Raw genomic sequence first — 27,973 nt, 5'->3', positions numbered from 1 at the left:
GAATGACTATGGTCCAGATACAGTCTAGTATTACCGATTTTAGGCAGGACATGGGGAGTGGTGATTTTTGCGATTCTGAAAGGCTGGTTTTTCACAGAGAAGTTATGTATTTGAAGTTCATGAATTTTTCCAACTGTCCGATTCTTCGGATCATTTTCCGGGTCCCGCCGAGTAAGAAAAATCAGTCGGAGACTGTATCTCCGCTCTGGTTTAGTGACGTACACAGCTAGCAGGCTGCGACAAGATGGCTCGCAAAATGGCTCAAGAGCAGCAGCCTGCGCTGTAACGCAAGCAGGACCGACTTTTGCACAATGCCTAAAAACAAAAGCACTGAATGTGAATGCCACCCGAAGCACGGCATTCTCGACGAGATGTAGCCTGCTTAGCCCTCGCGCATCGGCTTAACTGCACTGCAAGCCCTGCTACGAGACCAGATGCCACTGCAAACCAAAGGCACGAAACTATGTTCCGTCTGTTGTCCACTTTTCCCTTGACCCCCCGAGAGCCACACCACACAGTTTCTAGGTGCTAGCAGACGAACTGTGCAGGAAGAACACAGTGATCCAGAGATAGGAGCACTGGCACCCGTTCACTTTCTACATCGGAGCGTTTTGTGGCATCCATTGAGGCACAAGTAGTATCAACCTGCGCTAAGCAGTTTTGCAATGTGCAAACGCGTCGCCTCCCAGTGGCCGTAGGCATATCGGTTTTAGGTCGGGGTTACTGCAGTCAATGCTGAAACTAGTGAGCGGCATTTTGCCGCGAGTTAGGATGAAAGAAAAATTCGTCATTAGAAGGTTTCAATAGTAAAAGTGCGGTGCGAATTAATCAAACAGTATTCGCAGTTTCGGATATTCGCACATTCCTACCATTTGCCTTTGACTGCAGAACTCTCGGTTGCTTCAAGGTGCACTTGTTCCTTTCAGCTACATGCGTACACACAGAAAGCCACTAAGGATGGACTGATGAAGAACTACACATCCTTCCTTTTTGACTAGCTCAACCTGGAGTAAGGGGAAAGGCATCGACTTCTATCTAGAGTTTAGTTTTTTTTTTGTTAGCATCAAAGGCTGCCAGCTGAGGGAATTGTCTTATATGTAGCAAATATGGCAGTTAGTCACCATGCCCATCCCGTGTGCTTCTCTTATGAGGATGTTCCCCTCTCTGCTTCCGATGTATTGCATGTAAATCCAAAGTAAGTGTGCTGGCTTTGCGTATGGCCCTTTATGGAGCAATCTCAAGGCACACAGTTGGACGTGTAGGTGAATAAAAAATTTCTTCAAGTCAAGTTGGGCTGTGCTGGTAAGCATGACTTGAATGCAATGCCACTTTTACACTGAAAGCTGCAAGTGGAATATTTGGAATAGAGACACTGTCAGCAGACGGAATTCACTCTAGCTTACATGAAGCCAGGGTCTCCGGAATATTTGTTTAAAAGGGGGTGGTTTTTTTTATTTATTTACAGCATAGACCGCTTATAATGCGTACCGCGGGAGTCGGGGAAAATCCACATTATAAGCGGTACTGCACTGTAACCAAAACATAGTTTTTCCATGCATTTGCGTTTTCAGAATGGCCAGCCTACCTTTCAAAATGCACCTGACAACACATCAGACACGCAACACTGCAATAGCAAACAAAGAAGTTTCTTTGATCTTCTGTCGAAGCGCTGTAATGAATGAAAGAGCAATGTTATTTTAGTCGACGTTGCGATTCAAGTGCGTTGCTAATGACATCATATTCAAAAACAGGGAAGCGCTTGAGCACTTGCTCGCTGAGGTTTCTCTGAGCGTACTAGAGGCGCAGTTTGTTGTAACAGTCGAGCGCGTCTTTGCAGGAAACTTCTGCTACACTTTCACTCACATCGTCGGGCTCATGCTCGGATAGAGGCTCATCGGGACCGCGCCCCACAGCCACGATGTCTTCATCTGTGGCAACTACTTCACATGCAATGCCGTCGGGGTCGGCGACAACGGCGATGAGCTTATCTCATGCCGGTCCTTGAAATGCTGAATAACAGTGTTCGATGGGTTGAAATCATCATGCCCCAAAATCATTGCAAGGCACCTGGCCTTGACTTGCAATATCGAGCCACTCACAGGAACCGTCTGGGCTCGGATCTCGCAAAACCGTTCAAACAAATCTGCGACATCTTCCTGCAGCTGTTGTCGCAACTTGTCGCTGTTCTTCCAAATGGCGGACACAGTAACGTCGGCGACACTTTGCCTCCGTAGCCTTTTTCAAACTGCTCTCGACGTCTTTCATAATGCTCTGCCCGATTTTGACAGCTTGCAGTTTCCCGATTTTCGGAGGAGCAGACGCCATCGGAACTGAAGACAGCCAAGGCTGGTAGACTTGCTCACGTTGTCAGCTGACTTGCCTAAGTTGTCAACCTTTTGCTACACGCGATAAAGCATGTCGCGCTCGTGGTACGAGCAGCGCTTGCAGCTGCGTTGCAGAGTGCAGCGATGGAGGATCCTCTTCCGGAAGTGCGACGGCAATATCATTGGAAGTGAAGTGGAGCATTGTAAGGGAGTACAGAGGCGGCGAAAAAGTGCAACTTGGTACGCAAGTACAGCCTGTCAAAGCCAATGGTTTCAACCATTATCCGCAATGCGGTCAAGATGACTGAAAATAAAAACCATGCTAGTGCTGGCCAAGCAATGGACGACAGCAGGAAAAATTCGGCATGGTGCTTACAAAGACATGGAAGAGACACTGTATCAATGGTTCCTTAGCGCACGTGCGATGAACTTGCCAATTAGTGGCCCGATTTTAGCAGAGAAACCAAAGCACTTCGCATATCTACTTCAGAACACCGATTTCCAGCCTGGTGGTGGCTGGATTCAGCGGTTCAAGGAGCGGCACGGAATTGTCTACAAGGCAGTCATGGGCAAGGCAGGGTTGCTCGATGTCGATGCTAGATGGAAGTGGTTGGAAGAAACATTGCCATGCATTCGCGAAGCATGCACAGACTGGGACTTGTATTATGGTGACGAGACCGAGCTATTTTTCCAAATGCTTCTGTCGAAGATGCATGCACTCAAATGCGATCCCTGTAAGGGCGGCAAGCAGAGCAAATTGCAGGTGACCATTTTCCTGTGTGAATTTGGACGGCAGCGACAAGTATCTCGCCTTCTTGATTGTAAAATCTAGGAATCCTTGCTGTTTCCGCGGTGCCACAAGGATTCCGGTTTGCTACCCTCACAACAAGAAAACATGGATGACACATGAACTTTTCCAAGAGTGGCTGTCGAGTTTGATCAGAGGATGCAGCACAAAGGTAGGAATGTGGCGTTTGTCCTCGACAAGTGTACTGCACACCAAATTGCCCACAAGCTGTCGTACGTGGAAATTTTTTTCCACCTACCGAACACGACTGCAGGCTTGCAACCCATGTATGAAGGCGTGATTGTGCGCTTCAAGGCACTGTATCGCCGATGTGTGTTGAGCAGGCTTGCTCTTAATCCGGACATTCCTGTGTGAGAATGTCGACCCGCGCCAGACTTTTAAGATTTCGCTTCTGATGGCTGTCCAATTCATTTTTAGGGCATGGGCAGAAGTCAGCTCCTCCACTGTCACGAATTGCTTCCGAAAAAGGGACCTCGCCAAGGATATCAGTGACGCGGACTGTCACGAAACTCCTACCAATGGAACGATTACAGAACTTTGGTCTACGGTGCACGGTGATGACGGTGACACGGAGGGGCTTGAAGAATTCTTGCAGACTGACAATGCAGTTACGACAAACGAAGAATTGACTGACGAGGTGATCGCTGCAGCAGTCACCTGTACGGAAGACGATGGCAGCAGCGATGATGAAGATAAACTGGAAACAGTGCAAGTTGTGTCTCATCAGGAGGCCCTAAGAATGATCAAGTCGCTGCGGGACTTCATTTTTGCAAAAAACTTTCAACTCATATATGTTCAGCATTTGGATGCCCTACAGAAAGACGTCAGCAAGATTGCCACGAAGCAGTCAAAGCTCGCTGATTACGGGTTTGTTTCAGCAAAAAAGTGAGAAGTGCAAGCTACTTTACCCTCATTAAATTTTTTTCGGCATAACCAAGTTATAACAATGATCGGTTATAACAATGATAATTCTGGGGTGCTTCAGTATTGTTATAAGTGGGTTTGACTGTACTTTAATAAGGCTATATAGTGCTATCGCATGTGGATCACAACAACATTGCACTAACAGTATCAGAGGTCATTTTGTTCCAGTCATGTCACTTTCAGAGCATCGCTCTAGTAACTGGAAGACTTGATTTGCCATTTTTGAAGACCACTGCTCTGTTCAATTTTCTTTTGCACACGAATAGGTCCTAGAGACAAATTCAAGGCTAAGGTTATGCTTTAAACTAGTAACAGTCTACTTTTCTATAAGCACACAAACAAAGTGCACGAATGGCAATAAACCGGTCAAATAATTTAGTGAAAAAAGTCATGCATAATGACTGCCCTTAGACCCTTTACATTTCGGTCCCTCATCATTATCAGCCTGACTATGCCTAACACAGGACAAAGGCCTCTCCCATATCTCTCCAATTAACCCTGTCCTGTGCCAGCTACAGCCACCTTATTCCTGCAGACTTCTTAAGGGCGCCCCACAAGGAGCGTTTCTCTTGCGCAAAACTAACGAACGGCCGCCGCCAATCAAGCTGGTCTAGATATGTCCGCCCTGGCCAGCCTTAGGCCGGAAGCGGGCAACGTGGGCTGTCAGCGAGGACCAATCAGGGTGCGACCGCGCCTGACTTCCGCCCGCTTCTACAACATGGCTGCGCCTGTCGAAGCGGGGAGCAGGGCCTCTCACTTCACCACAAACTCGTCGTTGCCGCTGCACTGTGCCTCACGTTCACTGCAAACAAAAGTTGCATGGAGCTTTCGCTTTGTCTGAAGATGCCCACACCACAAAATTTTAGTGATGAAACGCGCCATATTTTCAGAATGCTTCTGGATTTTCAAAGCTGCTAGACTTAGCCACTACGCGTCGGTTGACGTCGGGAAGTGCGGGAGGTTCAAACACGTTAACGATTTTGGTTCAGAAAGGGGTCACAAAGAATAATTCAACCTCTTTGTTGTCACTGAATAAATAATAGCTTAATTGCAAATGCAAAGCTGTTTTTTTCAGCATTTTACTAAGCATATAGAATCATGCCATTTCTAGCAATACCGAAATCCTGGGGGCAGCGGTCTGGCGGCAGCCGCCTGTTTTCCGCCGCGCAAGTTCGCTCCATGTGGATTGCCCTTTAATCTCATCTGACCACCTAACTTTCTGCCACCCCGTCATATTTCCATTCAGTTGGAATCCAGTCTGGTCCTCAAGGACCATCGGTTATCTTGCCTTCACATTATATGCCCTGCTCCAGCCCATTTCGTCCTCTTGATTTCGACTTCTATGTCATTAACCCATGTTTTCTCCCTGACCCACTTTGGCTTCTTCCTGTCTCTTAACGTAACATCTGTCATTTTTTCTTTCCATAGCCCGCTGTGCTGTCCTTAAGTTTAACCCTTTTCGTTAGCCTCCATGTTTCTGCTCCATAGGTGAGTACTGGTAAGATACAGCTGTCATGTATATACTGTTCTTGTGGGCTTATGGGGGTTCAACGTCCCAAAGTGACTCAGGCTATGAGAGACGCCGTAGTGAAGGGCTCCAGAAATTTCGACAATCTGGGGTTCTTTAACATGCACTGACATCGCACAGCAGATGGGCCTCTAGAATTCCGCCTCCATCGAAATTCAACCGCTGCGACCAGGATCGAACCCGCACTTTTCAGGTCAGTAGCCGAGCACCATAACTACTTAGCCACCGCGGCAACTGTTACATACTCTACTCTTGAGGGATAGTGGTAGCTGCCATTCACAATTTGAGAGAACCTGCCAAATGTGCTCCACCCCATTCTTATTCTTCTAGTTATTTCACTCTAGTGATCTGAATATGCGGACAGTACTTGCACTAAGTAGATGTATTCCCTTACCACTTTCAACACCTCACTAACAATTGTGAACTGCTGTTTCCTTCTGAAACTGTTGAACGTTACTTTGTTACTTTGATTTTCTGCATATTGCCGCATGCAAGAAGATGCCAAAGATGAAGACTTGGTCTACGAGCGCGAGGCAAGAAGAAGAAGAAGCTGAAGTGCGCAGGGACCTTTTCTGGTTAACCAGTAAACCGTTTTACCTTCAGCTCTCCTCGGGGTTCTACCGAGTCCTGACACTGGTGGAGGTGCGGGGTACTTGAGCTTCCCCTTGGGATCAGTCAGCAGTTTCATGACTGTCTGGTCGTCCACAAGGATGTCGCAGCCGTGGGCGGCACACGAGATCGTCTGGCCCATGCCCTCCTCCATAATCTTGGTCGTCAGGTAGAAGTTCCAGCACTCGGTGCAAAATCTATGGTCACAGGCTAGCCCTTCATCATCGCACTGGGTAGGTCACGCAGGCAAATTTCACAGTCCTCCATGCCATTAGCCGCTGACACTTGTCGTTTCTTCTGTGATTTGGCAGGCTTTTTGTATGGATTTACCACGTGTGCTTCTTTGAAAAGCCGCTCCTGATCACCGTCATAGTACCTTTCGTACAGCTTCTCCATGTCCCACTTGAAGTGGTTCAGGAGGATCCGGGTTGTGGTGGGCGGGATCTCGACAATATTGTTAACGTCACTGATACAGTTAATCATGTGCTGCACAATATCCTCCGCTGTTAGAACTTCAAAAGGAAGGTCTTCAATTTCCATCTTCTCTTTGGCCGTTGTCGGTTCTGGTTCCAAACCAATAGACAGTCCGTCGTCTTCCTCGCCGCTAGATTCATTCCCGGAATCCGTATTGTACATCTTGTCGTCTTCCGAATCCATACTCACGCCCGTGTTTATCCTGTGACATCATTGCGCTGCTTGCGCCACCTGAGAGGCCGACGACGCGTTGTGGCTCGGGAAGTACTGGCTGTGGTCGCCGCGGCGGCGGGCGGCTGCGTCCTGCAGCAACCCCGCGGCGAGCGCCCAACGCTCGGCCACCGCAGGATTCCTCCAGGTTCTTCCAGGAGCCTCAGTGGGCACGTCCCGGCCACCCTCAGCCGTGCCGAACTGACCTGTGGCGCTCTTATGACAGCCGACCACTCTGCTTCTTCTGCGGACAACCTGGCCATGTGTATCGGTACTGCCGCTACCGCAAAGAGGGGCAGGCCTTTCCGCCTGGTTCTGCTCGATGCCATTTCGACGCTGGCCGTGCCCAACTCGAGGACCCGCCGCTCAGCAGGGAAGCCGACTCACCGGGCTTCCGCCGCCGCTCCCCATCTCCATGGCGTTATTCTTCACCGACACGTCGTAGCGATGCTGACGTTAGCGGAAGGCGGACCCCGAGCCCTCGCCGGGGAAACTAACCGCCGCAACCTCGCGAGGGGAGGTTGCAACCAGTCGAAAAGTTTCAAAGCCCTCACTACCGCCGCAACTGCCGACCGCAACCCATGACTGAGACGCCTCTGTTCACATTGACGCTGCCGCACTACCACCGAAAATGCCGCCTACATTAGCGCCGAACATGCCGAACCAGATGAGCAGCCCCGACGACAAAAATGACAGCACCGACCTTACCGCACTTCTGCCGCAAATGCCGAGAGAGACGAGCGACCCAGACGACGTTGTTAGCGCTGACCTCGCCGTTTGCATTGATGGGCTGGATGTACACGCTCTGGTGGATACCGGGGCGGATTTTTCAATCATTAGTCAAAAACTGGCTGACAAGCTGCGCAAAGTAAAAACCGAATGGACTGGGCCAGTAATAAGAAGCGCTGGGGGTCAGCTACTGGCACCGACTGGGAAGTGCACTGCCCGCATAGGAATTGGAAACTCAGTGTTCGTTGGCAGCTTCGTTATCCTCTCAGACTGTTGCAAAGACATCATCTTGGGCATGGACTTTCTGCGCCGTCATGGGGCTGTGATCAGCTTTCGGGACAACGTCGTTGCCTTCACCAAAAATCATGGAGACCTTGGTTATGCGCAAGTACTACTGATGCCCTCACGAGTTGCCAATGAAGGGGTGACATTTTCCCACGATCGTGCTCTCTTGTTGAAGTGAAGTGCGACGTGGCGCATACCGGCGATGGCGTCGCCGAACGGGCCGTCACCCTGATACTCAGCCGAGGTGTTTCTATAGCTCGAGGACTAGTCAGTTTGGCCAATGGGCACACCGAAGTGCTGCTGACAAACTTCAGCGACGAGCGTCGGCAAATTCCGAAAGGCACAACTGTGGCTTTCTTCGATAGCGTCCCAAGTGACCAAGACTATTTCGTGCTGCAACTGGAAGGATCAGTGAGCAAGGCGCCCGCACCCATAATCGATGTGAGCCCAAATCTGTCGTCTTCAGAATGGGAACGTCTTTTGGATCTCATAGATCACTTTCGAGACTGTTTTGCTTCAGAATCGCGGGTTGGCCAAACACCTTTGACCAAACATCGCATTATCACGGATGACGCGATTCGCCCGATTCGACAAAATCCTTACCGTGTGGCTCCGAAAGAGCGCGAAGCTATTCAGCGTCAGGTGGCCGAAATGCTTCGAGACGACATTATCCAGCCGTCACAGAGTCCCTGGGCTTCCCCTGTGGTACTTGTTAAAAAAAAGGACGGCAGCTTACGATTTTGCATTGACTACCGCAAGCTCAATCAAGTGACCAAAAATGACATGTACCCCCTCCCTCGCATCGATGACTCCCTTGATCGTCTACGAAATGCACGTTACTTCTCTTCAATGGATTTGAAAAGTGGATATTGGCAAATTGAAGTAGATGAGAGGGATCGGGAGAAGACAGCATTCATCACTCCTGACAGATTGTATGAGTTTAAGGTTCTTCCATTCGGTTTATGCTCGGCACCAGCAACATTTCAGAAGCTGATGGACACTGTGCTCTCAGGACTCAAGTGGCAAACATGCCTGGTGTATCTTGACGACGTGATCGTGTTTTCGGCAACCTTCGAGGAGCATCTACGCCGTTTGGTAGCTGTTTTTCAGGCCATACGATCTGCGGGCCTCACACTAAAACCCGAGAAGTGCCACTTTGGTTACGAGGAGCTGCAATTCTTAGGACACGTTGTTAGCCAAGATGGTGTCCGGCCTGACCCCGAAAAGCTCTCCGCAGTCGCCAAGTTCCCAATACCTACGGACAAAAAGACGCTTAGGCGCTTCCTGGGGCTTTGCGCCTATTACCGTTGATTTATTGATAGCTTCTCACAAGTTGCCTGGCCATTAACTTCACTGACACGCGACAACGCTGTCTTTCGCAGGGGTGAAGAAGAGCACCAAGCTTTTAATGAACTCCGCAGACGCCTACAGACGCCACCTGTCCTTGCGCACTTTGATGACGACGCCCCTACCCTGCTTCATATCGATGCAAGCAATGTGGGTTTAGGAGCTGTATTGGTGCAGCGCCAGGATGGTGTGGAAAAAGTGATTGCTTATGCCAGCAAGACTCTGTCTAAACCTGAAGTGAACTACTCGGCAACAGAAAAAGAATGCCTTGCAGTTGTATGGGCGGTTATGAAATTCCGCCCCTACTTGTACGCTCGCCCTTTTCAAGTCGTTAGCGACCATCACTCTCTCTGTTGGCTGACGAACTTAAAGGACCTTTCAGGGAGACTCGCGCGTTGGAGCCTTCGGTTACAAGAGTTCGACATGACGGTTATTTACAAATCCGGAAAGAAGCATGTGGATGCTGACTGCCTTTCGCGATCACCAGTCGGACCCTCCACAATGACCGATGAAGACACTGCTTTTTTATGAGTCATAGATAACACAACTCTTGCCCAACAGCAGAGAGAGGAATTGCTCCCTCTTATTGGTTTCTAGGAGAAGCGAACTAAGGATGTGCCTAAGATTTTCGCCCGCAGCCACTCGTCATTCTTTCTTCGCAACGACGTAATTTACAAGAAGAACTTCCGTCCTGGGGGGAACAGTCATCTACTCGTCGTCCCAACAGCTCTTCACACGGAAGTCTTGCAAGTGTGTCACGACGAGCCAACCGTCGGCCACCTAGGCTACACCCGCACGTTGGCTAGAGTACAGCGCGGATACTACTGGCCAAAACTACCGGCGACAGTGAAGCACTATGTAAGGACGTGCGTAGACTGCCAACGTCGTAAATCACCCCCTGAAAAACCAGCCGGCCTACTCCACCCTCTTCAAGTGCCAAAGACACCTTTCAAGCAAATTGGCATGGATCTCCTGGGACCATTTCCGACGTCTACTGCCGGGAATAAATGGATAATTGTCGCCACCGATTATCTAACTCGCTACGCGGAGACAAAGGCTCTGCCCAGGGGTACCGCCGCCGAAGCAGCTCGGTTCTTCGTTGAGAACATTGTAGTTGAGTTTCCCCTTCCGGTGGCGATGAGAGGAAACTACTTGATGAAATCGGGGTTTCTTGATGACCCGGTGGTTCTACTCGCAAACATTCACATTACTGAAGGAAAGGAGAAAGTTAACTATTTATTTACAACGTAGGTAAAAAAAACGAGAAGAAACAAAGCAAGGAGAAAACTATTTACATGACTAAATCGTGGATCAGACGAATTCAGCCTCCACTCAACCCAGAGCGCTTGGTTTTAAACCCTCTATCTCCGCCCTTAGCGGGGACAGCAACCAATAAGATAACAAACGACCCATCTCGCCAATCAGTGGTTAGGGAAAGGAAAGTAAGGTCCGCCCACTGATCAGAGATTGGGGAAAAAGTTCTGATTAAAACATTTGGGAAGGAGGTTTCAAATAACCACACAAACAACACAAATGCGACTTCCGTTCCCCACGCCACCCACGGCACCACAGATGCTAGAAACATGTGCCGACGAGGCGATGACTCAGGTTGTTGACAGCAACAAAGAGAACACAGTCGTTAAGGGAATAATCCGTTTCCTGGTCACCCAGCACTCGGTCCCCACCCAGCTGTATCTCTCCCGCATCGCCGAAGTCTTGTCACCCCTTGACGACGCACACATGTTGACAGCTGTATCTGGTTAGGCTTTTTCAAGGCGGATTATGCCCGAGGCGGCGCAGGTAAACAAGGACGTCCGCTGCAAGATGGAGGAAGTAGAGACCAGACGGCTCCCTTTGATGCGGCACGCGGCGCCGTCACTGGCGCGGCCTTTCTCAGTCTTCGTTTGAAGAACGGTCAGCGAACTCCACGCCTCCCAACCAAGAATGTCACGCGGACACTTGCTGTCAGTGTGACATAAAAGTCCAGCCACAGTTTCCCGGAACAAAGTTACACACGCGCACCCATGTATGCTCGGTTGTTCCATCAGTCCACAAACACACACACGCGCGCGCACATTGCGGTTAATTCAATCCGCACACACAAAGTTAGGACACCAATCTGCACATTCCAGAATCCACCATGTCAGATCGGTGCACCAAATTGGCAGAAATGATTTCTAGCCGCCTACATCTCGAAACAGAAGTTCATGTTTCTTTTTAGCTTTGTGAACCAGATTGGCTCTACATTTCGAATTATCCGGCATATCGCCGGTTGCAACGGCTGCCGCCGCTTTCGGATCTGCATTGACAACTTTCTTGAGCATTCTTGTCCCACAATTACCTTGACCAGCTTGGTTCCGCCCTTCTGGCAATGAGGTATTATGCTTCATGTTTAGACTTGCAGGTATGAATGCAGTATCCGAATCTCGGAGTTCCCTACCTGCTGTGAAACTCTCTGCAGCTGTCGCTGTTAACTCCCAATCTGCTGCATAAACATCTGCAGCTTCCGGATCAGCCTGAAGCTCTACTGAAGCCTCAGGTTTTTCGCTAACAGATTCGTGCTAAATTTTGAAATGCTCTTCGACATTAGTTTTCTCATTTACTTCCTGCAGCTGCACCCTTTCTGCCTGCTCTAGCAGCGCGGACGTCTTAAGTGTTATCAACTTCCCTACACCTACAGCTACATCTGCTGTCGCTGCGCACAGTGTAACCTCCAGCTGGCTAACCAACTCATCTGTGGCAGCTAGCTTACCATCGCCTGCAAGGAGTGTGCCCGCTATCATATCTTGATTTAGCTCTTCCTCGCGCGTTCCCGCTGCTTCAGAGTTAGCTCCGACCAGCTCTTGCACAATGTTCAACTCTTGTTCACGAGAAGTACACTCCTGCGCCTCCTGGGTGTGCTCTATATCTGCTCGCTCTGACAGCGCGTGCTTCACAGGTGTGACTAACGCCTCTATGCCTTCAGCGATCTGTTCTGGCACGGCACACAACATTAGATCAGCTTGTGCTCTTTGGAGAACCGCACACTGCCATTTTGTAATTTCGGTCCCTGAATCCACACAGGCTTCAGAATTTTGACCTTCGGATTCCAAGTTGCGGCATGCCAGATCGTCAATTCTGTCTGGTTGACTGACCTTATCAACAGCCATCTCCGAATGGGAACTTGGTTTATCAGGCGCCGGTACCTCCACCTGAGCTACTAGCTCGCACACCTCTCTCCTCACCGCGGGACTATCTTGTTCTTGCTTTTTCGAACATTCAATCATCGAATGCCCAAATTTCATGCAGTTAAAACATTGAACTGCTGCGAATAAGGCCTCGCTATCGACTTTCGTCCCCTGTCTTAATTTCATCTGCATTTGTGCCAATTTTCTCATTTCCAGCTCAATTTGGAGTTTCAAATTTTCAATTTCACTCAGCTTTTCTGCCTCCTCCTGCTCAACGCTTCGCATCATGCCCTCCCAATCATACCGTATGGCAGCCATCTCTGTTTTCTATGCTACCGTTTCTAGCACTAAACACTACACTGACATGGTGAACTCGGAGAAAGCAGAAAGGTCTCCTACCTTACTGGTTGCTCTCTGCCCCGGTGATCTCGTCGTCCTCAGTGATGACGACAGGCTCCTCGATGCGGACGACTTGAGCCCTGAATCTCTCAGCAGCTCGCTGACTTCTGCCTAGTTTGACTTGCTTGACATGGTCGCCTGGTTACTTTTCAGCAGCTCGCTGACTCGAACCCGTTCGAGGTGGACGCCTGGTTCTTTTCAGCAGCTCACTGACTCGAACCCTCGATGGCTTGTTGTTGCCCGGCTCCTTCAGCTCCTCGCTGACTTGAGCCTCCGACGTCCTCTCGAACTCTACCCGTGATCCTGAAGATTTCAACGTCAGTCTTTCGACGCAGCTTCACGTTTTCTCCTTTAGGACAAACAGCTTGTCCACCGACTTGTTCTTCTCACCTTCCCTCCAATGCCTTGAGTAGAAAGAAGTTGCGATCCTGTATCGACTGCGCCAGTTGTGTTTCCCCTTCCGGTGGTGATGAGAGGAAACTACTTGATGATGAAATCGGGGTTTCTTGATGACCCGGTGGTTCTACTCGCAAACATTCACATTACTCAAGGAAAGGAGAAAGTTAACTATTTATTTACAACACAGGTAAAAAAACAACAAGAAACAAAGCAAGGAGAAAACTATTTACATGACTAAATCGTGGATCAGACGAATTCAGCCTCCGCTCAACCCAGAGCGCTTGGTTTTAAACCCTCTGTCTCCGCCTTAGCGGGGACAGCAACCAATAAGATAACAAACGACCCATCTTGCCAATCAGTGGTTAGGGAAAGGAAAGTAAGGTCCGCCCACTGATCAGAGATTGGGGAAAAAGTTCTGATTAAAACATTTGGGAAGGAGGTTTCAAAAAACCACACAAACAACACAAATGCGACTTCCGTTCCCCACGCCACCCACGGCACCACAGATGCTAGAAACATGTGCCGTCGAGGCGATGACTCAGGTTGTTGACAGCAACTAAGAGAACACAGTCGTTAAGGGAATAATCCGTTTCCTGGTCACCCAGAACTCGGTCCCCACCCAGCTGTATCTCTCCCGCATCGCCGAAGTCTCGTCACCCCTTGACGACGCACACATGTCGACAGCTGTATCTGGTTAGGCTTTTTCAAGGCGGATTATGCCCGAGGCGGCGCAGGTAAACAAGGACGTCCGCTGCAAGACGGAGGAAGTAGAGACCAGACGGCTCCCTTTGATGCGGCACGCGGCGCCGACACTGGCGCGGCCTTTCTCAGTCTTCGTTCGAAGAACGGTCAGCGAACTCCACAATTGTCCTCAGGCATGGCGCTCCGGCACTCATTATAACTGACCGAGGAACTGCCTTTATGGCCGAGCTTTTGGAAACCGTTCTCCGCCTCAGCGGTACCAGTCATCGTAAAGCAACGGCCTATCACTCCCAAACCAATGGATTGACGGAACCCCTCAATAAGACAATCGCAGACATGCTCTGTATGTACGTGGACGTAGACCACAAGAATTGGGACGAAATTCTTCCCTACGTCACGTTCGCCTACAATACGGCACAACAAGACACCACTCGCATGACGCCTTTCAGCCTTCTTCATGGCTGACCAGTGACAACTATGCTCGATGCCATGCTGCTCCCGAATGCCGACGGCGACGATGTCGATCAGGACGCCGAGGAATTCGCACAGCGCGCAGAGGAAGCTCGCCAACTAGCGCGTGTGCGCATCAGAACTCAGCAGGAGGCTGACGCACGACACTACAATCTTCGCCACAGACATGTCATGTATGAATCTGGCGCCAAAGTGTGGGTCTGGACGCCTATTCGCCGTCGTGGACTCTCCGAAAAATTATTACGGCGGTACTTTGGGCCCTATGTTGTGCTGCTACGTTTAACCGACGTCACGTATGAGGTGGTGCCGGACGGCTTATCGACATCCAAGCGACGCCAGCAACAAGTCGACATCGTCCATGTTGTACGTATGAAGCCGTACTACTCGGACCGATCTTGACCTCCTACTTCCTTTTGTTACCATCGAGACGATGCTTCCTGAGGAGGGGGGCAAATGCCACATGCAAGAAGACGCCAAAGATGAAGACTTGGTCTACGAGCACGAGGCAAGAAGAAGAAGAAGCTGAAGTGCGCAGGGACTTTTTCTGGTTAACCAGTAAACCGTTTTACCTTCAGCTCTCCTCGGGGTTCTACCGAGTTCTGACAATATAATTTTCAGACCCACAGTACTACTCAGCCTATCTAACTCACTGATCATATTTTGCAGTTCATCTCCTGAGTGGCTAAGCAAAGCAATGTCATTAGCAAATTGCACATTATTAAGGTATTCTCCCTTAACTCTTATCCCCAACTGTTCCTAATCCAGGTCTCGAATACCTCCTGTAAATAGGAGGTGAACAGCATTGGCGATATTGTGCCTCCCTACCTGACACCCTTTCTTATGGGAATTTTATTGCCGATTTTATGGACTATGGTGGCCGTGCAGCTGTTATAGATATCTTCCAGTATTTTCACATAAGTCTCTTCTACATCCTGATTCTGCAATGACTGCTGAGGTTTTTACTGAGTGAAATGCTTTCTCGTAATCAGTGAAGACTATATATAGGGGTTGGTAATATTCAGCACATGACTCTATCAGCTGAATGACAGTGTGAATATGATCTACTCTTGAGTACCCTTTAGGGAAGCCTGCCTGACCATTTGGTTGACTGAAGACTAAGGTTGCCCTGACTCTATTAGCGATTACCTTAGTAAATACCTTGTAGGGAACGGACAGTGCACTGAATGGTCTGTAATTTTTCGATTCCTTGATGTCACCTTTCTTGTGAATTAGGACAATGTCAGCATTCTTCCAAACTTCTGGTACGCTCGAGGTCATAAGGCACTGCGTATAATACAGGGTGGATGGTCGTTCTTGCACCATTTCCCCTCCATCATTCAATAGATCTGCTGTTACCTGATCCTTTCCCCCTTTTGCACTGCTCCTAAAGCTTTCTTGAATTCCTTTTCTGTTACTGGAGGGATGTCCCAGTGCTGTGCGTTACTGTCTCTCTCATTAATGTTCTGATTACATCGGCTGGTGTATAGATTTGAGTAGAACTCTTCGGCTGCTTTAAAAGGTGGTAATTTGGGTCTGTTGGTTCATCACAGAAGAGGAAAATATGCAGCGTAAAAAACGCATGGACAATAGAAGATAAACAAGTCAGCGTTTGTGTTTGTCCTTCTTCTGTCGTCCATGCGTTTTTTGCACTGCATATTTTCCTCTTCGGGCTGCTTTAACTATCTTATCCATATTGCTAATGACATTGCCCTCTTTGTCTCTCAACGCAGACCTATGGTTTTTGCATATGCCTAGTTTCCTCTTCACCACTTTTAGGCTACCTGCATTCTTTAGAGCATACTCAATTCCGTCCGTATTAAACTTCCATATGTGGGCTACCTTATACTTCTTATTGATTAACTTTAAAGCTCTGCTCGGTAGCTGTGCCATGACACAGCCTCCTCATCCACTGATTTTCGCTATGCAGGTGCTCGTGCCTACCTTCGCATACGCCTTGCCAGCACTCTTCAACTTTTCGTGGGTCGTCCTACCAGAGCTGGATTTGCCATTCTACAACGGGAACAACCGAGCCTTTGCTTTGGGCGCCTCGGAAGCGTCGATAAAAGCCGCGCCCCCTCACTGGATCCTCAACACCGGATGGAAAGCGCAAGCGGCAGCGACAACATCGTTCCTGCCAGCGTATAAGAAGCACCGCTTCCCGCCCACTTTGTGGGCTCGGTAGCTGTGCCATGACACAGCCTCCTCATCCACTGATTTTCGCTATGCAGGTGCTCGTGCCTACCTTCGCATACGTCTTGCCAGCACTCTTCAACTTTTCATGGGTCGTCCTACCAGAGCTGGATTTGCCATTCTACAACGGGAACGACCGAGCCTTTGCTTTGGGCGCCTCGGAAGCGTCGATAAAAGCTGCGCCCCCTCACTGGATCCTCGACACCGGTTGGAAAGCGCAAGAGGCAGCGACAACATCGTTCCTGCCAGCGTATAAGAAGCACCGCTTCCCGCCCGCGCTTTGTGGGCTCGGTAGCTGTGCCATGACACAGCCTCCTCATCCACTGATTTTCGCTATGCAGGTCAGTAAACCATATTGCCTTTTTGCTAAAAAAACTAGTAACTACTGTCTGCTACAGCTGCCGAGCCTGCAGTGTTGCATTTTTGTCGCTGATGAATGTTTTGGTGTTATAAAATCCCTCCTGCTCTTGTCGGGCGACACTGAGACGAACCCTGGTCCTGATAAATTGGACCGTATTCTTGCTATGCTGGAGACATTGTCAACTGGTCAAGACCAAATAATCACCGATGTACAGGACCTTAAGTGTCAGATGCGTTCTATTGACATAACAACTTCTGATTTGAGTAAGCACGTAGCTGACCTAGAAAGTGTTTTCCAGGGTTTCTCTACTCTCAAAACCGATCTACAATCTGCCCAATCTGTCTCTGCTAAGACTGCTGCTTTTGTTACTAACCTTGAAGCTCGGTTAGATGACACCGAAAATAGGTCACGACGTAACAATTTGATAATCTATGGCCTTTTGGATTCTAATTCGCGCGAAATGCTCGTCGAATCAGAAGAATTAATAATCCACCATTGTCATGACAAATTACAGATAACCTTGGACACAAGTCAAATTGAGCGTGCACATCGTTTGGGCCGCTATGAGGTAGGCCGTCGACGGCCGATTATAGTAAAATTTTTGTCCTCTAAAACAAAAGAAACTATCCTCTCAGAGGGGCCCAAGTTGAAGGGCACCGATTTTAGCATCGGAGAAGACTTTTCCCTTCCTGTTCGAAAAGCACGCAAACACCTTGTCGCGTTTGCAAAAGCAGAAACTGGACCGTTCTCCCTGCGGTACAAGACACTTTTTCTCGAAAAAAAAACGCTACACCTTTGATGCTGCCACAGAAACGGTTACAAAAATACCATAGCGCTTATCTCGCCACCGTCACAAATCTAATATTTGCTATACCACCCCTCGAGAGAATATTTGTCTGTCGGTAGCTGTGCATCAGCGCAGGCTACTAATCCGATACTTTTCACAATGCAGGTGTTTGCCTTCGCTGTGCAACTGATTTTCGCCGCTCTACCGTCTGCTTCCTGTTCATCAGTTTTGACCGCCGCCCCGAAGTTCCTTGAAAAAGGCCTTTTCCTTCCACCTGCCCCATCACCGTTGCTGCCCCATCGCCTACCCTCATCGCCGCCAGAGGACGTCATCGTGGAGCATCAGTGGCCAATCCCATCACCAAGAACATCATCTGATAATTCTATCAGCCATATAAAGCCCCTGCTGTCATCGCCGCCGCTCTGTGGGCTCGGTAGCTATGCATCAGCGCAGGCTACTAATCCGATACTTTTCACAATGCAGGTGTTTGCCTTCGCTGTGCAACTGATTTTCGCCGCTCTACCGTCTGCTTCCTGTTCATCAGTTTTGACCGCCGCCCCGAAGTTCCTTGAAAAAGGCCTTTTCCTTCCACCTGCCCCATCACCGTTGCTGCCCCATCGCCTACCCTCATCGCCGCCAGAGGACGTCATCTTGGACCATCAGTGGCCAGTCCCATCACCAAGAACATCATCTGATAATTCTATCAGCCATATAAAGCCCCTGCTGTCATTGCCGCCACTCTGTGGGCTCGGTAGCTGTGCATCAGCGCAGGCTACTAATCCGATACTTTTCACAATGCAGGTTAGTAATAAGTTTTCCCTATTTGCTAAAAAAACCAGTAACTACTTTTTAATGCAGCTGCCGAGCCCTCAGTGCTGCTGTAGTATTGCTGCCGAATGTTCACGTGTTCTTCGTTTTCTTTTACTATTGTCAGGCGATGTTGAAACTAACCCAGGCCCCGACCGTTACGACAGCATACTTTCCGAGCTCCAGAAACTAACTACCGGACAAGCTACATTAATTTCAGATCTGCAGGACATTAAACACCAACTGAAAACTACCGAAACAACCTTGGCCAACTTAAACAAGCGCATGGACACTCTAGAATCACACTACGCCACACTTTCTACTCTCCATTCTGAAATCGACGCCCTGAAAACATTAAACACTGAACTTACCTGCAAGGTCGACAAACTGGAAGCACGTATGGACGATGCAGAAAATCGGTCTCGCCGTAACAATCTCATTTTTTACAATATTCCTGACACTAACCCCCCTGAAACGTATGCAGACGCGGAAGAAACAGTCATTCGCCATTGCTCCACTCAACTAGGTTTTGCCATCGAACCCAATCTAATCGAGCGTGCTCACCGCCTCGGGCGCCGCTCTACTGATCGCACCAGGCCAATCATCGTTAAATTCACGTCATCGAAAACTAAAGAAAGCATCCTTTCCTTAGGCAATAAGCTGAAAGGCACCAACTACAGTATTGGCGAAGACTTCTCCCTTCCCGTCCGTAACGCCCGCAAACATCTTGTAGCCTTTGCCAAATCGGTATCCGATAAGTTCTCTTTGCGCTTCAAAACATTACACATTGGTCCTAAACGCTACATATTCGATGAATCATCACTAACAGTCAAAGAGGTAAAATAGCAACCATCTCAGCCCCTGTCGACAGATCGTTCTAGGCATGTACACCAAGAAGCGCTTTCATTGTCAGCAATCTTTACTAACGTGCGAAGTTTCATTTCAAAGCGCGACATTGTTTCCCATATCGTCACTTCATCTGCCAGTAATATAGTAGTCTTGACAGAAACGTGGCTTAACAGCGATATTTCCGATAGTGAAGTGCTTGCTGACTTGCCAAATTTCTGTGTTTTTTGCAAAGATCGCCCAGACCGAAGGGGAGGAGGGGTACTGATTGCCACCGCTCGAGACCTATCATGCTCAGCCATTAACCTTTCATCAGATATAGAAATAATATGGGTTTTATGCCACGCTTCACCTAAATCAGTTGTGATCGGCGTTTGCTACAGGCCTCCTAACAGCCCAGATTTCCCGCGAAAATTTAATAACGCATTGAATGAAATTAAAGCTAAACACCCTAACACATGCACTCTCCTATTCGGAGACTTCAATTTTCCGAGTATCGACTGGAATAATCTAACCGCTACAGGTAATAAGGATGCTAATGAATTTCTAGACGTTTGCCTTGATTTTAATCTCATTCAAACTGTATCCGAGCCAACTCGTGTAACCGAAGACTGCGCAAATATTCTAGATCTATTACTAACGGATAACCCTGAATGCGTTCATTCTATCACGTATCTACCAGGCGTCAGCGATCATCACGTCATACATCCTGGTTTCACGATTAAACCATCCTTACGCGCAACAACTAAAAGAACTATCCGATTATACGATAAAGGAAACGATACAGCAATAAATAATGAACTTCGCGCATTTTTGCCAGCATTTCAATCTAACTTTAATCAAAGATCCATTCATGATAACTGGTCCTTGTTTAAGAGGAAAATCGACGATTTGGTCGACAGGTTTATTTCGAACATAAATATACGAACTAACCCTCAAAACCCATGGTTCACAAATACACTCAGACGCCTTGAAAATAAAAAGAAGCGTCTTTTCCGATCGGCCAAGTTGCTTCCTAGTCAGGACGCTTGGAACAAATATTACGCAGCCGAAAAAACGTACTTATCAAGTATTCGAGAAGCCAAGCGCACCTTTTTCAACTCCGATCTGCCTAAAATGTTGTCAACTAACCCCCGTAGGCTCTGGCAAGTCATTAACCCCCCGCACACACGAACTATTTCCCTCACCGATGGTTCGGGTGAAATTGTATGCGAAACAGAATGCGCCAATATGTTCAACGCAGCCTTTTCTTCCGTGTTTACTAATGAAACAGATCCGACATTTCCTCCAAACGCCCCAGTTATTCAAGATACTATGCCTTCTCTTAAATTTTCTTCAGCAGGAATTTCGTCACTAATTGAAAACAATAAACTTTCATCCTCTGCAGGAACTGACAATATCAACGCTAAAATACTGATTAATACCAAAGATATATGTTCATCTCTGTTGTGCTTGTTATTCGCTCAGTCAATCTTCACAGGTCAACTGCCCATAGACTGGAAAATTGGGAAGGTCGTTCCAGTCTACAAATCAGGTAACAAGAACTCGCCACTTAATTACCGTCCCATCTCTCTAACTTGTATTCCCTGCAAAATCATGGAACACGTCATCTATACCCATATCATGGCATTCCTTGATTCGAACAACTTTTTTCAACCTGCTCAGCACGGGTTTCGTCGGGGTTATTCCTGCGAGACCCAACTTGCTACGTTCATTCACGATCTGCATGCTAATCTTGATTGTAATCTACAGACTGACATCGTATTTTTAGATTTTGCAAAAGCCTTTGATAAAGTACCCCATAAATGCCTCCTGATAAAACTTTCCCAACTAAATTTGCACCCCCATATTTTGAAGTGGATTGAAAAGTTTTTAACTAATCGTACGCAGTTTGTCTCCGTTAACAATAAGAACTCTAACTCACTCCCAGTAACGTCAGGCGTTCCACAGGGATCTGTGCTTGGCCCACTACTGTTTCTCGTGTACATTAATGATCTGCCTTCAAACGTAACATCTAACATACGCATGTTCGCTGACGACTGTGTACTTTATCGTGCTATTCTCTCCACTGCTGACCAAACTTCTCTTCAAAATGATCTCAATGCTGTTCAGGAGTGGTGTAATAAGTGGCTAATGGAACTTAACCCACGTAAATGTAATCTTTTGTCCGTCAGCCGCCGCCGTAATCCTCTAATTTTTTCTTACGAAATATTAGAAGTTCCCGTACAACTAGTTCAGTCATACAAGTACCTAGGCATAACAATTTCTAGCGATCTTTCTTGGAGCTTGCATGTTACTAACATAATATCGTCAGCAAACAAGACGCTAGGTTTCCTCAAGCGCCATCTTCACCATGCTCCAAAACATGTCAAGTTGTTAGCTTACAAATCATTCGTCAGGTCCAAACTAGAATTTGCATCGCCCATTTGGAATCCTCATCAAGCTTACCTCATCAATGCCCTCGAATCTGTTCAAAATCGCGCTGCTCGCTTCATTCATTCATCGTACTCTTATGACATCAACGTTTCCTCCTTAAAAACAGCATCCAGATTATCACCCTTATCGCTCCGCCGTCGCATTGCCAGCCTGTCTTTATTTCACAAAGTCTTCCACAGCCCTATGCATGTCGCACCTTATATTCTTCCCCCAGCACGCATATCTCATCGCACCAGCCATCACCTACAAGTTGCCCGTCCACGCTCACGCACCGTCACTTTTTCTAATTCCTTCTTTCCTCGTGCAGCCGCAGACTGGAACGGCCTTCCAAACAACGTTGCCATCATCACTTGCCCAAGTCTTTTCGCTGAAAATGTAAAAACTTTCCTGTTATTGTGAATCTGTGCTTTTAATTGTTGCCACCCCTTATGTAACACCCCTCTTTTGGGGCCTTTATGGTAATTAAATGAAATGAAATGAAAATGTACGCAGCCTGCTTTCAAAGACCGATCTTCTGTCCAGTCTCGTGTCTTCAACGGGCAGCAATCTGCTCGTTTTGACAGAGACATGGCTGACTGATAGTATAAGCGACTCTGAAGTTCTTTGCAACTTACCAAACTTTAATCTTTTCCATGCTGATCGCACTAGCTCTCGAGGGGGTGGCGTCCTTATTGCTACAAGCAATCAGTTACAGTGTTCCCACATCAACATCACATCAGACCTCTAAATACTATGGCTCCTTTGCCGAGCCACACCAGTATCTATATTAATTAGAGTTTGTTACAGACCCCCTCATAATAGTCCCGAATTCCCCCGTAAACTGCAGAAAATTTTAAACGAACTTAAAACTAGACACCCTAAGGCACACAACCTCCTTATTGGAGATTTCAACTATCCTGGCATAAATTGGTCTACTCCTCATCAACCTGTTTTTAGACAGGATGAATCCCGTGAATTTATGGATGTCTGCCTAAACTTTAACCTAGCGCAACTAGTAACACAGCCTACACGCATCGCCGGAGATACTGCTAACATTCTTGACCTCATACTATCTAGGTACCCCGATAGCCTCAACGCTATCACTTACCTCCGTGAAATCAGCGATCATAAAGTTATTCATGCATGCTTTAATTTCTCTCCAATGACAAAAGAAACTTCCCAAAAAACAATTTCTCTTTACAACAAAGGAAACTATGAGGCCTTGAACGCGGAATTGGAGGCCTTTTTTCCTCTTATCAGGAATCATTTGACGAACAAGACATCCACACAAACTGGTCAGTGTTTAAACACAAAATGAATGAATTGACTAACAAATATGGCTAAGTAGAACGTTCATTTGGGCGAGTTGGTATAGATGCATCTTTAGTAAAACAGCGCGAACAACGTAGGACAAGATGAAGGAGGACACAGGACGGGCGCTGACTCTCAACTAAAGTTTATTAGGCAACACCAGGTGTTTATAGAGAAAAAATCACATAGACAAAGTACATGACATGTCACACTAAAAGCGATAAAACAAGAGGCAGAGATGCATACGACGCTCAAATGCCACCAAGAAAGGCTATCTCTTTGTCACAAAGAATGACTGACATTTTGCTGACACAACTGGCCTCTTGACTGATATAAAAGGCTTCCATTAATTCCCGCGTGGTCTGTTCACTGTGCGTATAAAGCACCTTCGTGCTACACCAGATGGCCGTGCATTCTTTCTTATTCTTTTTCATTACCTCACACTTTTTGCAGTGCCTGACCAAGTAAGAAAGTTCCTTGTCATTTTCCAGATTATTTTTGTGCTCCTGTAACCTTTTATCTAGGCATCGTCCTGTCTGCCCAATGTACTGGGCTCCGCAGGAGAGTGGAATTTTGTACACAACTCCTTTGCGACAAGCGATGAGCTTGTTCCTGTGCTCGGTGCCACAACCTTTCCTTTTTCTCGACCGTTCCTTCTCCCTTTGGATCGCCGGACACAACTGTTTTAGTTTGTTGGGAGCTGATATTGCTACATTAACCTTATATCTATTTGCCACATTTTTTAGCCCATGGGTGATACGATGTAGATAAGGAAGTATAGCAACTTTTTTCTTTTTTTCTTGTTGGTTGTTACGTGCATGCTGAGTGTCCTGCTGTTTCACCCACTTGAGCAAACGAGTGCAGGCGTCGCTTACCGTAAAACTTGGGTACCCGGCAAGCCTAATTCTGGATAGCTGAGATTGAAAACTGTCGCTGAGAGAATGGTGACAGGATTTTGTCAAGGAATTACGGAGGCAGGAACTAATAATACCATTTTTTACAATTTTGGAATGACCTGAGTGGGAACTAAGGAGCGGTTTTGTAGATCTGGGGTTATACTTCCAGCAGACATGATCGGGACTGAATCGCAGGCGCAAATCTAAGAACTGCAACTCTTCCTCGGAAGGTGCCTCGAAGGTGAATTCCAGCCCTGCTCCCCATTTTCTGAAAACCTTCAAAATGTCAGCCATGCGCGTTGTTAAGCGATCGCGTTCAGTAAACACCAGGTAGTCGTCCACATACCTAACGGTCTTTAGGTGCATTCCCGATAGTTCCCTCTCGAGGTCCCTATCCACGTACATCAAAAATATTTCGCTAAGGACCGGGGCGACGCTTGACCCGAAACATACTCCTGCCTTCTGTGAATACAGTTTGCCCTGCCAACCTACGACGGTCGAACACAGGTAAAAACGGAGTAGCTCTAGGAAGCTTTCAACTGTCAGACCACACTTCATGACGAAGGCTAGCTCATCATTATCTTCTGTAATGCACATTTTTACACGTTTCAACAGTTTGTCATGCGGGAGGCTGTAATATAAGTCCATGACATCAATACTGAAGGCGACACGGCTTCCTGGGTTGTGATCCTTCAGGAAAGAAACAAGCGTAGCGGAATTTGGAATCCTTAATGGATCATTCAGGCACAGGGACGAAAGGTGTCGTTGCAGAAAAAATGACACATGTTGTTGCCACGTGTTCTTCTCCGAGACGATTGCCCGAAACGGAACGTCGACCTTATGCGTTTTTGCATTGAAAAATAACTCGAGGTGAAGTTTTTTGCACTTGCCAACCTGTGTGCACAGCCGTTCAAGGCCAAGGTTGTTGAGAAGCGTCATGGCTTGCTTCTTGGTCTCCGCTTCCTTCAATGATGATACCTCGAAGTTCTTGACCACTGCTGCTAACGCTTTTTCTTGGAATTGCTGTTCAGAAAAAACAGCAAAGCCGCCTTCTTTATCCGACTGAACCGCCGTTAAGTCATTCGAACACATCCACTTGGCAATGGCATGTACCGGAATAGGCTTCTTCTTTTCCTCCTTCATGTGGTCAAGGACTTGCACACACTCTGTGATACATCGATGTCTTTCATTATCCTCCACCTGTCTTGCAATTGATCTTGACAATGAAAGTTTTTCCGCCTTGTCTAGTCTAGGCTCGAAGGCATGCTTGGGGCCGAGCTTCAGAACGTCAGTTAAGTCCGGCGGGACCTGTTCATCGCAAAAGATGAAAACCTTGCCTTCTTGGGGGTAGTTCCATTTCTCCTTGGGCGGCAGTCGGGGACGCACTGTACTCCAAAGGAACTCGGTGAGCCGGTCCGACGTTGCGTACCATCCACGGAACGATCTCCCTGCTCTTTGTCCGTCCGTAAGCCCACAGGCTACCCGCAAGCAATCCTTGAAATCTCGAGCCTGTCGCCAGTACTCTGAGGCCAAGATACGGCACAACCTTCTGCTGTGCCCGGCGGATGGTTTCAAAAACCCACATGTGGCAAGGGCTTCCGGGGGAGCCACTCCTAGCTTCCCGTACCAAGATGCTTTCCTGGCTTGGCAGACACAAACGACGATGAGCGGCGCGATCACTGCCGGGTTGTAGAAAGGTAAGTTCCCACAAATAACAGAGCCCGTTGCACAAGAAATATGGCTAAGTAGAACGTTCATTTGGGCGAGTTGGTATAGATGCATCTTTAGTAAAACAGCGCGAACAACGTAGGACAAGATGAAGGAGGACACAGGACGGGCGCTGACTCTCAACTAAAGTTTATTAGGCAACACCAGGTGTTTATAAAGAAAAAATCACATAGACAAAGTACATGACATGTCACACTAAAAGCGATAAAACAAGAGGCAGAGATGCATACGACGCTCAAATGCCACCAAGAAAGGCTATCTCTTTGTCACAAAGAATGACTGACGTTTTGCTGACACAACTGGCCTCTTGACTGATATAAAAGGTTTCCATTAATTCCCGCGTGGTCTGTTCACTGTGCGTATATCCCCAAATGCAGCTTCCGCGCTAACCACCACAAACCATGGTTCATCAAGACTCTTGGAAGATTAGAAAATAAAAAGAAACGCCTCTTCAGAAGTGCCAAACTGAGCAGAGCAGACTGCGCATGGGAAAAATATTACGGTGCTGAAAAGGCGTATTTGGTTGCGCTAAAAAACGCTAAACGTTCCTTTTATCATATCAACTTGCCAGATATACTTACAAATAACCCGACTAAATTACGGCAGCTTTTAAATCCCCAATCTTCGCGCGTTGTTACCCTGACTGACAATTCTGGACGTGTTATTTTGGACGTTGAGTGCGCTCACATATTTAATTCTGCCTTCGCATCTGTATTCACTAAAGAACAAGAACCACCACCCCTCATGACAACCAATGACCCCACAACTGCAATGCCAACCGTTACGTTCGCAGAAACTGGCATATCCCTTCTAATAGATAAATTAAAACTTTCTTCATCCACTGGCATTGATGGAATTAACACAAAAGTCCTAAAGAACACTCGCCATGCATCTGCCAAGTTCTTATGCTTACTGTTCACGCAGTCCATTTCAACGGGTATCATACCCCACGATTGGAAAGTGGGGAAGGTCGTTCCAGTCCACAAGTCGGGTAAAAAAGACTCGCCACTTAACTACCGCCCCATATCACTAACCAGCATACCCTGCAAGCTCATGGAACACGTCATTTACTCTTTAACAATGCAGTTTCTGGACTCAAATAATTTCTTCCATTAATCACAACACGGATTTCGTAAAGGATACTCCTGTGAAACTCAATTAGCTATCTTCGTTCATGACCTGCATGCCAACCTTGACGCTAACCTCCAAACCGACGCAATCTTCCTCGACTTTGCTAAGGCTTTTGACAAGGTACCCCACAGCCGCCTATTTCTGAAACTTTCCTGCCTAAGCTTGCATCCTGACATACTAGCATGGATAAAAAAATTTTTGACTCACCGCTCCCAATCAGTCGTCATTAATAATCAAATGTCTAACTTATTACCAGTTTCCTCAGGGGTACCCCAAGGATCCGTCCTAGGGCCTCTTTTGTTTCTAATTTATATTAACGACCTACCTCAGAAAGTAGATTGCCATATTCGGACGTTTGTCGACGATTGCGTTATTTACAAAACAGTTACTGACTCCGTAAACCAGCAATCCCTACAAGATAACCTAAATCTGGTACAAAACTGGTGCATTGACTGGCTAATGACACTTAATATAAACAAATGCAAGTATATATCCTTCCACCGTCGCAGTAATCCTCTCCTGTTCCCCTACTCTATCTCTAACGTTCCTATCGACCCTGTCCAATCATATAAATATCTCGGTGTTCATCTTAGTCATGACCTCATGTGGAATAGCCATATCGCGAACATAATTTCATCTGCTAACAAAACGCTTGGCTTCTTAAAGCGTCATCTCCACTCTGCCCCCCAGCATGTTAAGCTACTCGCATACAAATCACTAGTTCGATCAAAATTAGGATACGCATCGCCCATCTGGTCTCCGAAACAAGTATACCTTACTAACTCACTTGAATCAGTTCAAAATAGGGCAACTAGATTCATTCATTCCGCATACTCTTTTGATATGAGCATATCAGCTCTGAAATCGCAGTCCAATTTACCTACTCTTGCACTTCGTCGCCACATTGCTAGTTTATCCCTATTTCATAAATTCTTTTATTCCGAGCTATCACAGGAACCCTATATCTGCCCTCCCCCACCACGCTTTTCTCTTCGCACCGGACATCAGCAGCAGATATCTCGGCCACGAGCACGCACAACTTTTTCATCATTCTTTCCCCGGACTGCTAGCGACTGGAACGGCCTTCCCCATGAACTTGCTGCCATCACATGCCAAACTATGTTT

The 27,973-nt window shown here is 47.5% G+C and overlaps 1 protein-coding gene and 1 long non-coding RNA gene across 9 annotated transcripts in view; one reads left to right on the top strand and one right to left on the bottom strand.

The window, feature by feature from the left end:
• Positions 1 to 27,973, bottom strand: part of LOC144124469 (telomere-associated protein RIF1-like) — a 395,573-nt gene that overhangs the window by 11,875 nt on the left and 355,725 nt on the right. The window lies entirely within an intron of this gene.
• On the top strand, positions 18,457 to 22,239 carry LOC144124472 (uncharacterized). The gene is made up of 3 exons (XR_013313192.1): positions 18,457 to 18,515; positions 20,848 to 20,901; positions 22,111 to 22,239. It is a non-coding gene; the product is annotated as an uncharacterized LOC144124472 (long non-coding RNA).

Source organism: Amblyomma americanum, chromosome 3 (assembly GCF_052857255.1).
Source record: "Amblyomma americanum isolate KBUSLIRL-KWMA chromosome 3, ASM5285725v1, whole genome shotgun sequence".
In the NCBI taxonomy this organism is placed as follows: domain Eukaryota; kingdom Metazoa; phylum Arthropoda; class Arachnida; order Ixodida; family Ixodidae; genus Amblyomma; species Amblyomma americanum.
Note: the sequence above shows the minus strand (reverse complement) of the source record. Positions and strands in the feature narration are given on the sequence as shown.